An 11431-nucleotide genomic window follows, 5' to 3' on the forward strand; every position below is an offset into this window, starting at 1 on the left:
CCTTAATCCTATTTATGGAATAAAAGAATTTAAAATATTTTGGGCTTGACTCAGTCCTATTAATGGACTTTAAATATTTTGGGGTTAACTCAAATGAGTACTATTAATGGAAGAAATTAAATTTAATAAGGAGTGGTGTAAATACCTCTTTTTACACCAATTAATCAAATGGTGCCACCTCAGTTTTTTAAACTTGATTTCACTTAAAAGATTACATCTAACACACATAATTACTATACCCTTAAATATATTCAAATATTAATTTTATATGAAAAAAAAAGGTAAAACAAAAATTTCAAATCCAAGCAACCAGAGACTTCACTGGAGTAAGGAGCAGCCACCGTCAATAATGCCATTCATCCCAGCCCAAGAACAAATCTTATAACCAAAAAACAAAGAGAAATTTCACACACACAAGAAAGCAACTAACTTTACTTAGTTGATCAAATATATTGATACCCATATCAAAATTCAAAGAACCTAGTTGAGGTACGCAAAATCTAAAAGAAAAAGATGGAGGACTTGAGCTTCTAAAGGAAAAAAGTTGACCAATCAAGAGAAAAAGTATACAAGGAAACTAAGAATGTGAAGGTGAAGAGAGGGTGTTGAAGAAGGAATTTTTTGGGTTTTCCATAAAGAGGCAGCAATCGGAGAGGACTTGAGAGTCAGTGGCGGTGGTTGCGGTGGCAGAGAGTGTGGTTTGGTGATGATGTAATCAGGGTGTTTAGTAGAGTAGTTTGAGAATTGTTGTTTGGAGTTTTTTGAAATATATGTAGGTGAAAAAGTGTGTAAAAATATATGTAAATATTATTTAAAATATGAAAATGTGAGTTTTAACTCACTCTCCAAACAGGCCTAAGGAATATTTGAATATATCTAAGGGTATAGTTATCATGTGTGTTGGGCTGTAATTTTTTTTAAGTGAAATCGGGTTTTAAAATCTGAAGTGGCACCATTTGATTAGTGGACGTAAAAAGGGGTGTTTATACCATGATCTTATTTAAATTTAATGGAATTAGAAGCAATATAATTAGAGCCGAGTAAAAGCGGCTTGATTGAAAGTGGGACCGCAAACACTCTTTTGTTTATCACGTGTGTGGCTGGCAGTCAAGTAATAATAATAATAAAAGCCTAAAAGTTGCGTAGGTTAGAGAGCAGAGGTTGTCGTCTGTCGAACCAAAAAAAGAAAAAGAAAAGAAAAGAAATCTATCTTCCTGGCTGCAGCCTCCAGTGTTGGATCTCATCCACTCTCTCTCAATCGGGTCAGGATGGGGATCGAATTTCGTTACTACGGAAGGTTTGATCAGTTTATTTTCATAGCCGTGTTTTGATAGCTGTGAAAAGTTTTGATTTTATTCAGATCTAGGTTACTATGCATAGTCGAGTAATATTGATTCCTAGAGATGTTTTACCTATCAAATATATATATATTTGATTCCTATAGAGGTTTTATTGTACGATTTTGCTGTTTTGAAGTTTTATATTAGAGAAGTTTTTGCCTTCCGTTTGGTGGTTTTTTATTTGATTTGTAAGGATGGTGCTATAATTCTGGCGAATTTGTAGTTTGAGGGAACCCAGTTGGAAAATTTCATGAAACATGAGGGAATTGGAATTTTTTATATGTATGTTTACATGAGAGAGAGAGAGGGTTGGTTTGGGTTGTAATCTCGCAACCTTTTTATTTTTTATTTTTTATTTTTTATGCAGAGATCTAAAGTTTCATTTTACAAGCTTTGATTTCCAGAGCTTTTTTCTGTAGTTTTTGTCGAATTTGGCCCTTCTAAGTTGATTTTCTTTTTCTTTTTCTCTAATTAAAAAAGAAAAAGACTTTGATGTGTAGATCTTAACTTGTACAGAACTATTGACCAACAAAGGAGGATGAAATTCAACATGCTATGACTCCTTGGCCACTATGAAGGACTAACTCAAACCATGATTCCTAGTTCATAGCTTTCCAGGTGATTCTCTAAATTCTTGATTTTGGGTAGTTCTAGCCGTCTAGGTCTGATATTTTTATGCTATATATATATTTTGACTTTTGGTGCTAACTATTGTCTGGAGAGTGAGAATGATAGATATATACAGTCTTGCTTATTACTTCATATTTATATTCAGGAATTTCAGATTGTTATCTTATTAGTGGGCATTTGTATGGCTTGGTGATTATAATGCTGTTATGTGACAATATGACTAGTTCAGTCAATGAGTTCTAGCTCAAATGGAACCTCCTTCCTTTGTAAGAAACCTGCAAGTGACTATGTATCTTAAAGATTTTTTGGTTTAAAAGTAAAAGTTATGGTCTCTCCTCACATAGTATTTGTGGATATAGGGCTTTGCTTTTTCACGTTCCTTTCTCTCCAAAGAGTCCACATCAAACAAGAAGGAATAGCCCCCAAATTACTTAATATGCCTTTTTGCCACAAAAATCTGACCATTTTCTTAGTAAATCACACTCCATCTTAGGCATAAATCCCCACCAGTCTTACACATACTACATCAATCCATAGTAGCAAACAGCTTTTCTCAAATTATCTATTGTTAAAACTTTTTATTGATAGGTAAGTCAATTTTATTTAAAAGAAAAAGGCACCATACAGTATGATATATACTGTAGATGCATGGACATGAAAAGTACATGTATCAATGTTTAGTGACCACTAAGTGAAGTCATCCCACCAAACAGAGTACGTTGCTCCATGATTGAGTTCCACCTTTTTGAAAAGTAAGTAAATTCTATTCAAAATAAAAAGACACCATACGGTAGATGCACCATACACATACCACATCAATCCCATACACTGTAGACGCATCGAGGGTCATGAAAAATACAAGTAACAATGAAATCCATTAAGCTAGTCATCCCACCAAACAAAGTATGTAAAAGGATGCTTATTAAAGAAAATAGAAGGGTAAGTTTCATTTCCACCACAAATTGTTCCGAGCCTACAATAGTCTTTAAATCCTTTCTTTCCACAAAGTCCCCATGACACAAAGAGGCGTAGATTTCCAATTAAGCCCTGCACCATTTCAAACAATTAGTCTTTTCCAATTAAGACATTTTCAGTTGGTAGATGGATTTAATATTTGAAATATAAAGAAGTATTGGAGATAGATTAGAAACTTACTTTTTTCTTCATTTTTTTTCATTAACTTCTTTTAACCTCAATCTAATTTAACTATTTGAATCTTGGTGTTTGCTTTGCATGCTATGTATAATTTTTTTCTGCACTTGTAAGATTTATAAATCTGGTATATCTGCTTGACAATTGTTGTGCTGGCATCTTGTTTGATTGCTTTTCCTTGACATTAAATCATTGACCATCCTTATGATTGTTTAGGCCATGTTTGGTTAACCCATATCCCATATCTCATAATTCTTAACTCACATTTGTTACTCAATTTTGTCCTAACTCAGACATGGTGTGATTGGCACTCCAAATCCTATATTTTTTCTCTTACAAAAACAACTTGTAACACTTTTGCCTATTGTGTGTGTCAGAACGATAATGTCTTCTTTTGTTATTTCACCTGCGTGATTTTCTCAAAACCCACAAACAGCAAAGGAAGGGAAGGGAAGAACCCAATAAAACGCTCTCTCGCCTTCTCTCTCTCAATCCGTCTCCGTCTCCCCTGGATCCTGCAACTATACAACCAACCATGGCATCAAACACAATAACACTACTACAATATCCTGGCTAGCTCCCAAGAGTCCCATAATACTCTTTTTTTAAGCACCCACAGATTCCTAACCTTGCCTATGATGCAATCCTGACATAAAGGTTTCAAAGGAGAAAAGCAAACCCAAAACAAATTTGAACCTAAAGGACAGCACTTCTTCAATAACAAATCCAAAACGTCAGTATCTTCTACAAATGCTCTTCCCAATCTGTAGAAACCAACGCCCTATCAATCGTGGACATTGAAGGATGATCAGTGCCACTAAACCAAGTAAATTGCCCTCCCTCAAGAGGCAAGTCAATCAAACTAAGATCCTCAATGAATTGAGAGAAATCTAACATGGCCAATAAAAAACTAGTACAACCCAGCCTCTCACTTGGGAAACGAATTACATCAAAATCCCCAATACAACACCATGGAATATCCCAATGGTGACGTATCTCAACTAACTCATCCCAAAGTAAACCTCCTGCTATCATCGTTCGGTCCATACACCCCCGAACAAGCGCAATCAAACCCATCTTCCACTCCCTTCCTTCCGGTAGAAACTGAATGAGAACCCACCATATCTTCCAATCTCTCAACCACCCTTCTATTCCACATAACCAGAATCACCAGCTGTATCATCTGCATCCATAGCAATCAAATCCATATAAGAACAACTCCATAAACTACTCTCCAATTTCTGGTCTATTCCACTCAACTTTGTCTCTAGCAAACACACCACATCACCCTTCCACTCTCTCAATAAATTATTTACGACTAGATGCTTTTTGGGGTTGTTTAAACCCCTAAATTCCTTGAAATAAGTTTTAATTTCATTAATAACTAATCATCCAACTCCATCACCCTTCCACTCTCTTAGTAAATTCTTTACGACTAGATGCTTTTTGGGGTTGTTCAAACCCCTAATGTTCCAAGAAATAAGTTTTAACTTCATTAATAACTAATCACCCATCCCTATAAACCACCAACCACATGAAAACACAATCTTACTTCCCATCATTATTGACCATGGAGATCAGATTTCTCAACTACCTCCCTCCGTTGGACTTTGCTCTCACCCTGCGACAAATGGTGCCCTCATCTCCTTTGGATACCTTAGCAGCTGCCATCTCCCTCTCTATATGAAGTAGCATGGCTATAACAAGCCTCCAATGACGATCCAACAACAGCCCAACCAACTTACAAAACCCATGAATTCTATATTTGACCCATCTAGACACCTCCAAATTCCCGTGAAGAACCTCTGATACTGCCACATCCAACACAGTGGACTCGGCCTTACACAACATAACAATTGACATATCAGTGGGCTCTCCTCCTCCTTCCCCGATTCCAACAACCCAATTGAACCGACTTATAGGAATGGCAACAGGTCTGGTTCGGGCCTAAACTCGTTACCCGAACCCGGCTCATTTAATAAACGGGTTTTTTTGTTGCACCCAAACCTGCCCCGTAGGGCCCTGTCTAGCCATGCCAGATTTGGGCCCAATCTGCTGCCCAAATCGTGGCCCAAATTTTTTTTTTAATAATTGAAGCCTATAACATGGCCCAGATTTGCCCAGATACAAGGTTCAAGCCCAGATTTGCCCAGATTCAAGATTCAAGCCCTATAACGTGGCCCTAATGCCAAATCAGTCCAAATCATAGGACCAATACAAACCTATAAATCATAAATTAATAAATCTATGAATCAATAAATCATAGCTAAGATCATAAATCAATAAATCACCAAGCTAAGATCAGCTAAGATCACCTGCTAAACATAAAAATAAAATAAATCCAAACAAGTCCAAGAACCAACAAGTCCAAGAAATTAAAAGACTACAAAATAAATCCCTCAAGTTTAGGATTATTACCAACCATCAACTTAATCCAACAAGTCCAAGAAATTAAAAAGCTACTAAATTAATATAGCAAGTCTAATTCTCCAAAGCTGTGACTCAACTCCCATCCTCTTCATTAGGCTCCCCATCATCAAGAATTGATTGAAGAGTACAATCTCCTACCATTGTTGAAGAACCTACAACAACAATGATTTAAAAAATGGAATATACTTCATCAAATTATAACTAGCAAATATAAAAAATACAATTTTGATTTTATCACTGCATTCACAACAAACACAAAAAACAATAGACAATTTCTTCCACTGCATTCACAACAAGCACAAACAAGATCATTCAAAAAAAATTTCTGTTACAATTTATTTTTATATAGCTTTAAAAAATTGGTTTAACAATTTATTATCTTCTTCACTTTTAAACTAACAATTTTTAACTTCTAGGCAAACAAACAATTTATTTTTATATAGCTTTAACTTCTTCACTTTCAAATTCAAAACAGAGAAATAAATTTTTTTTTTTTTTTTATAAATTTAGTATATTGTTGATACTGAAATAGTCAATCTGTTTCTTTTTTCTTTTTTATCTTATCTATTTTTCGTAGCAGATCTGTTTGTTTGCCTAGAAAATAGAGGAAAATAAAGGAAAACCAAAAATACTTAACGTCATCTCCTTATCTTTTCTCAGCGGTCAAACAAGTCATTAAATGAAAACCAAACCAAAAATGAAATCCCTAGCTCTAGCCTCTCACAAAACAATCACATTACTAAATTTGAATCTAAAACAAAACAAGCACAGTGAATCAAATCTTTCAGGAAACAACAAACGGTTTTGAGTTTACGTTTTTCTGCATTTTGTTTTTTAGAAACAACAAACAGAGCCTAAATGCTTATAGCAAGTCTGTTTGCCTCACGAGAAAATTGAGGAAAATAAAGGAAATCAAATTCTAGGCCAGACGGACACAGTAGCGTTAGTAGAGTATGAAACTGTGATGAGCTTGAGGGCTGGCGGTAAGATTGAGTGACGGCTGGCAGTGATAGAGCTTGAGGGTGAGGCTTGAGAGTGAGTGAGAGTGGGAGAGGAGACCGGCGGCTAGGGTTGGTTGGCTGAGTGAAATGAGAAAAATTTAGGGTTTATAAGTTCATATATATGCTAGGGTTTTTTGGTAATTTTAATTTTAAGTGGGCCGGGTCCGGGTATGGGGGCATTAGAGATATGACAAACTGATGTGGGCAAATAGCCTACAAATGGAATGTATTTTATGTATGAAGTAGATGACTTTATTCTCAAAAATCTATCGTTATCAATGATATCATGAGCTTTATATTCTTTGTTAACAATCTCAGTGATAAGTATACGTTTGACAAATTAATCACAGTGGCTAATCAGTGGAGATTTGTGGGCTTTGAGAAAGCGTAGGTCTCACCAATATCTATGTACTCCTTCATCTAGACTTCCACTTGATCAAATTAATGAATTGTTAGATTTTGTTTTCTTCATTCTCATATACATTTAGTGTTTATTTCACCTTCTTGAGTCATAATGGGCTCAGTGCATATTATGCCATCAAATATCTATTCAGTTCAGGAGGCTTTAGTTAAATTGACTTGGTTTTTCCTTTTTGCAGTTGGTGTGATAAAATTACCACCACTGGTTTTTCTGGACTTGTGCAGAATTGCCATTCACTAGAGACACTAAGATGCAGGTACACTCTTGTTCTTTAACTTTTTTAGCTTTTAGAAGTTTCAGTTTGACTAATTCTAAAGTCTGAGCTTCGTTGCAGAGCCTTTGATTATTTGTGTCGTTTTAGGATGCAACTAAATTAACTGCACTTCTTTTTCTTTTCATTTCATAACAACTGAGAGTAGAAGGTACTAATTTTAGTTGATCTTGGTACCTGTTCTAAGGTGCATTGATGCTCGAATCTGGTAACAAGATCTTTCTATAGTTTTTTCAAGAAAAAAAACTCTAAACTATTTTATATGTGGACTATATTCGATGAAAAATGCTTTGTTAGTATGTCGGTGCATCATGAAACTTTAAAAAAGTAGAACATAGGAAAAGAACTTGTTTTGAGTTCCTTAAGGATGCGAGAATTTAAGATTTGGTTGAAGACTCCTACAATATGGAATTAGCTTCATGAAATAAAGATCTGTGATTAATTTTGTAATCATAAAACTTTTGATTTGAAAATTTTCTATTGATTTCATCTGGCCAGGTATTGCCAAAACCCGGACCCAACGAGAATTTAAGATTTGGTTGAAGACTCCTACGATATGGAATTAGCTTCATGAAATAAAGATCTGTGATTAATTTTGTAATCATAAAACTTTTGATTTGAAAATTTTCTATTGATTTCATCTGGCCAGGTATTGCCAAAACCCGGACCCGACCCGGACCTACTTCGGGTTTTATTTTAAAAACCCAGTCCCGACCCTACTGCTTACCGGGTCAGGTACCAGGGGTCGAGTAACAATTGCCATCCCTACCAACTTCCACATCAACCACCTTATTGTCACCCATGTTTGTTTCGAAATTAGTCAACGCCAACACATCCGAAAGCTACCTCTGATCTGATCCACCCTGAGATTCAAAACCCACAAATTCTGACACATCGAATCTGGGTGGTCACTCCAGCCACCAAATAATCGGTTTGCACCATCTCCCCATGCACCAAACTCCTTAAATGAAGAGAATTCACCTTTCTGCCGGTAACCAACACACATAAACTCAGAACATAGGGATCTGCTCATACTCTTTCTGGCCTAGTTATTATCGCCAGCCACCAGAATTTTGGCGTCAGTCTGTCGAATTCTGTCATCATCCCAGATGCATTACCTCCACCCACAAGCAAAGTGTGATCTGTTTGTTTGGTCTTTACGATATGTTGTTTACAAAGCCTGGTTTGACTCAACCCTGTTTTCGGGCTTTCACCTAACTCTCAAAAACCATGGTCTACACAAAGGCTTGGGTTTATATTAGTGGCTCCACCAAATCATTAAGGCCCACCAAGCCCAAATCTGCTTCTGCCCCTTTCTGCCCATACTCTTGGTCTATAAATGAAGTAGCTTGGTTAGTGGGCTTAGTTTCTAAGCCCACACCATCCTTTTGCTCAAGTTGCTCATGGCCCATTATGGGCTGGATAACTGGATGATTGGCCCGGTAAATTTGTTTGACTCGACCTCTTTGGAAAACCCAAGAAACTGCCTTTTACTTCCCTCATTAAGCACAACAGTTACACCTCTCTTAAAATCTTGAGGTTCCCATAGTTTCCTTTTGAATTTGAACCAAACTGTAACAGCGATCTTTTTTGAAATGATCTGCTGATTTGGAGGGGATATTAATGCCTAGACCTATCCCAGCACCACCGCCCTTTGCTATCCCCTCCGCTGCACCTTCCTTCATCCTGCCATTCTCACCACCATCTAGCTGCTTCTGTTTCTCTATATTCTGCACCAAGGAGGCCTCAACCTTAATGGTTGTTTCCCCTTATTAAACAAAAGCTTCGGAACAGACACATCCACTCCCTTCCATTGATCCCCCTTAACCACCGAGGTGAAAGAATGAGAGGCAGGGACATTGGCCTGCTGCATAATCTGCACCTTACCCAAAACCCCTCCACCCCCTCACCCCCTTTCCGGAATAATCGTCAATCTCCTATGTCCACCGGCTTTGAGTTCAGTCTCAACAATACACCTTCCAAAAGTATTTGAACACCATTAACGTAAACGCAATATCACCCTCTCTAAACGTAAAGAAACGTTTGGGATTGCTTCCTAACACCGTTTGTTTAATGTTATCCAGCAGCCATTGGGTTGCCTTCTTTCCCATAAACACTGATTTCAGATACTACTTAACCCACTCATAACTATGTAACGCAAAAAAGGTTCCCCCTCCACCACATGTTGCAAAAACTTGGCTTTAATATAAAAATTACAAACACCCCCATCTAAATATGACAATCAAGAAAGGGTATATACAAATCAAAACAAGTATTGGAGATGGAGATGGACTAAAAACTTACTTTTTTCTTCACTAACTTCTTTTAACCTAAATCTAATATAACTATCTGAATCTGGTGGTTGCTTAGCTTGCTATGTATAATCTTTTTCTGCACTAATAAGATTTATATTTCTGGCACTTGACAATTGTCGTGCTGTGCTTCTTGTTTGATTGCTTTTTGTTGACATTAAATCATTGACCATCCTTGTGATGGTTTAGTTTTTCTATTGTTGGATGAAAAATTTCAAGAATTTTTTACCAGATAAAAATGACAAATAAATTTTTTGAAGACATGGGGGAATTGGAGGAGATTGATATACAGTAAAATAAAATTGAGTGGGGAAAGTGTATTAGGATTAGAGTGAAATCACAAAGCCATTGATGAACAGAAAGATGGTGAAGATTGGTTCGAATAATCTGGTGTGGGTTAATCTTTGTTATAAGAAACTCCCGACATTGTGAGGGACCAACATTCCAATATTACCCTTTCATTTCAAACAAACCATTCTTTTTTATCCTAGTATCAAGGTCTGTTTCTTTTACAAATAATTCTTTCATGAGAAACTTTCAGTTTTAACAAACCCATCTGTCTCTCTTTCACTCTATTTTTGAATCTTACATAGGTCATAACCTATACTCAGTGGTCTAAGAAATAATAATCATCATTTTGTGGGAGAATTTTGAGCAGTTGTTTACAGGGAAGTTAATTGGTGCTTCTCCTTATTTTTTCTTTTAATTTTTTATAAGGAAATCTCTATGTCTAGAGCTATTGTACTTCATATATATTCTGATATAATGCCAGTATATCCATACAATCATGCTAAAATGCCATTTGAGCTAAAAGTTAGTGGCTAATGACTAATGATACGAGGGTAAAGTTTAGCTCCAAACTTACAATACATGTATGCATACATGCTACTATACAAACATATTGGCTAATGGTACAGTTCATTTATGCAATACATGGTAACATATAAAATAATTTTTTGCATCCAATTGATACTTACTATTTTTTTGCATCCTTCAGGTTGACAGCAAGAGCATCATCCTGGGCAGCAGCAGTGTTTTCCTCAGCAGCAATAGTAACGTTCCCACTTGTTTGACCTGCTCAAACAAGTGCACACATTAACAGGACTATTTTTCTTAAATTAAAAAATAAATTGATTTATTGCATGAGTAGGATATTTAAACCTTTTGCTTCAGCAATGTGTCTTGTTATTCCCTTTGAATTACCTATTAGTGATAATTTTAATGGTTAGAGATTCTTTATAATGGATGTCAATCTTAGAATTTAATGACTAACATGGAAACTAAAAAAATGATAATAATTTTATCGTTTACATACCAGTACCACAGCTCTTGGCAGGACAATATGACTTTCTGTGGTTCTCAGCCTTAATGATGGTATAACCGTGTTCTTTCCTATGTGTGTTCATGTTTGCCGCTTGTTTGCCGCAGATGATGCACTTCCCAGAGTTGCCCATAATGCCTATGTTCATTAATAAACAAAAATAAAGATAATGCGCACACAAATTATCAAAAAACATACACAATGAAAAACGCATCAAAAGGAAGATCCGTACACTTTGGTATGTTTTATATATGTATTAGCTGTTTTGCCTAGACACTTTCCTGAATTTTTCATCCTATATTAACAAACTAATATTAGTTAACCAACTAAATGAGAAACTAAAATGTAAGATCTGACATTTTGGAATTTTTTATATTAATTAAAAAAATACCCTAAGGCCCTAGAATGTCAGATCTGACCCTTTGGTATATTTTATATTAATTAATAATTATTAAAAAAAATACCCCAAGGCCCTAGAATGGCAGATCTGACCCTTTGCAATATTTTATATAAATTATTTAAAAAAAAAAAAAAAGGTAAAAGCAGATGAACA

General features: G+C 35.8%; 1 long non-coding RNA gene across 1 annotated transcript; it reads left to right on the forward strand.

Moving 5' to 3' along the window:
- Positions 1-1128: 1128 nt before the first annotated feature.
- Positions 1129-10822, forward strand: LOC115958106. The gene is made up of 4 exons (XR_004084451.1): positions 1129-1297; positions 1857-1958; positions 7153-7230; positions 10555-10822. It is a non-coding gene; the product is annotated as an uncharacterized LOC115958106 (long non-coding RNA).
- The last annotated feature ends 609 nt before the right edge of the window (positions 10823-11431 follow it).

The sequence above is a fragment of the Quercus lobata genome, chromosome 8 (assembly GCF_001633185.2).
Source record: "Quercus lobata isolate SW786 chromosome 8, ValleyOak3.0 Primary Assembly, whole genome shotgun sequence".
In the NCBI taxonomy this organism is placed as follows: Eukaryota; Viridiplantae; Streptophyta; class Magnoliopsida; order Fagales; family Fagaceae; genus Quercus; species Quercus lobata.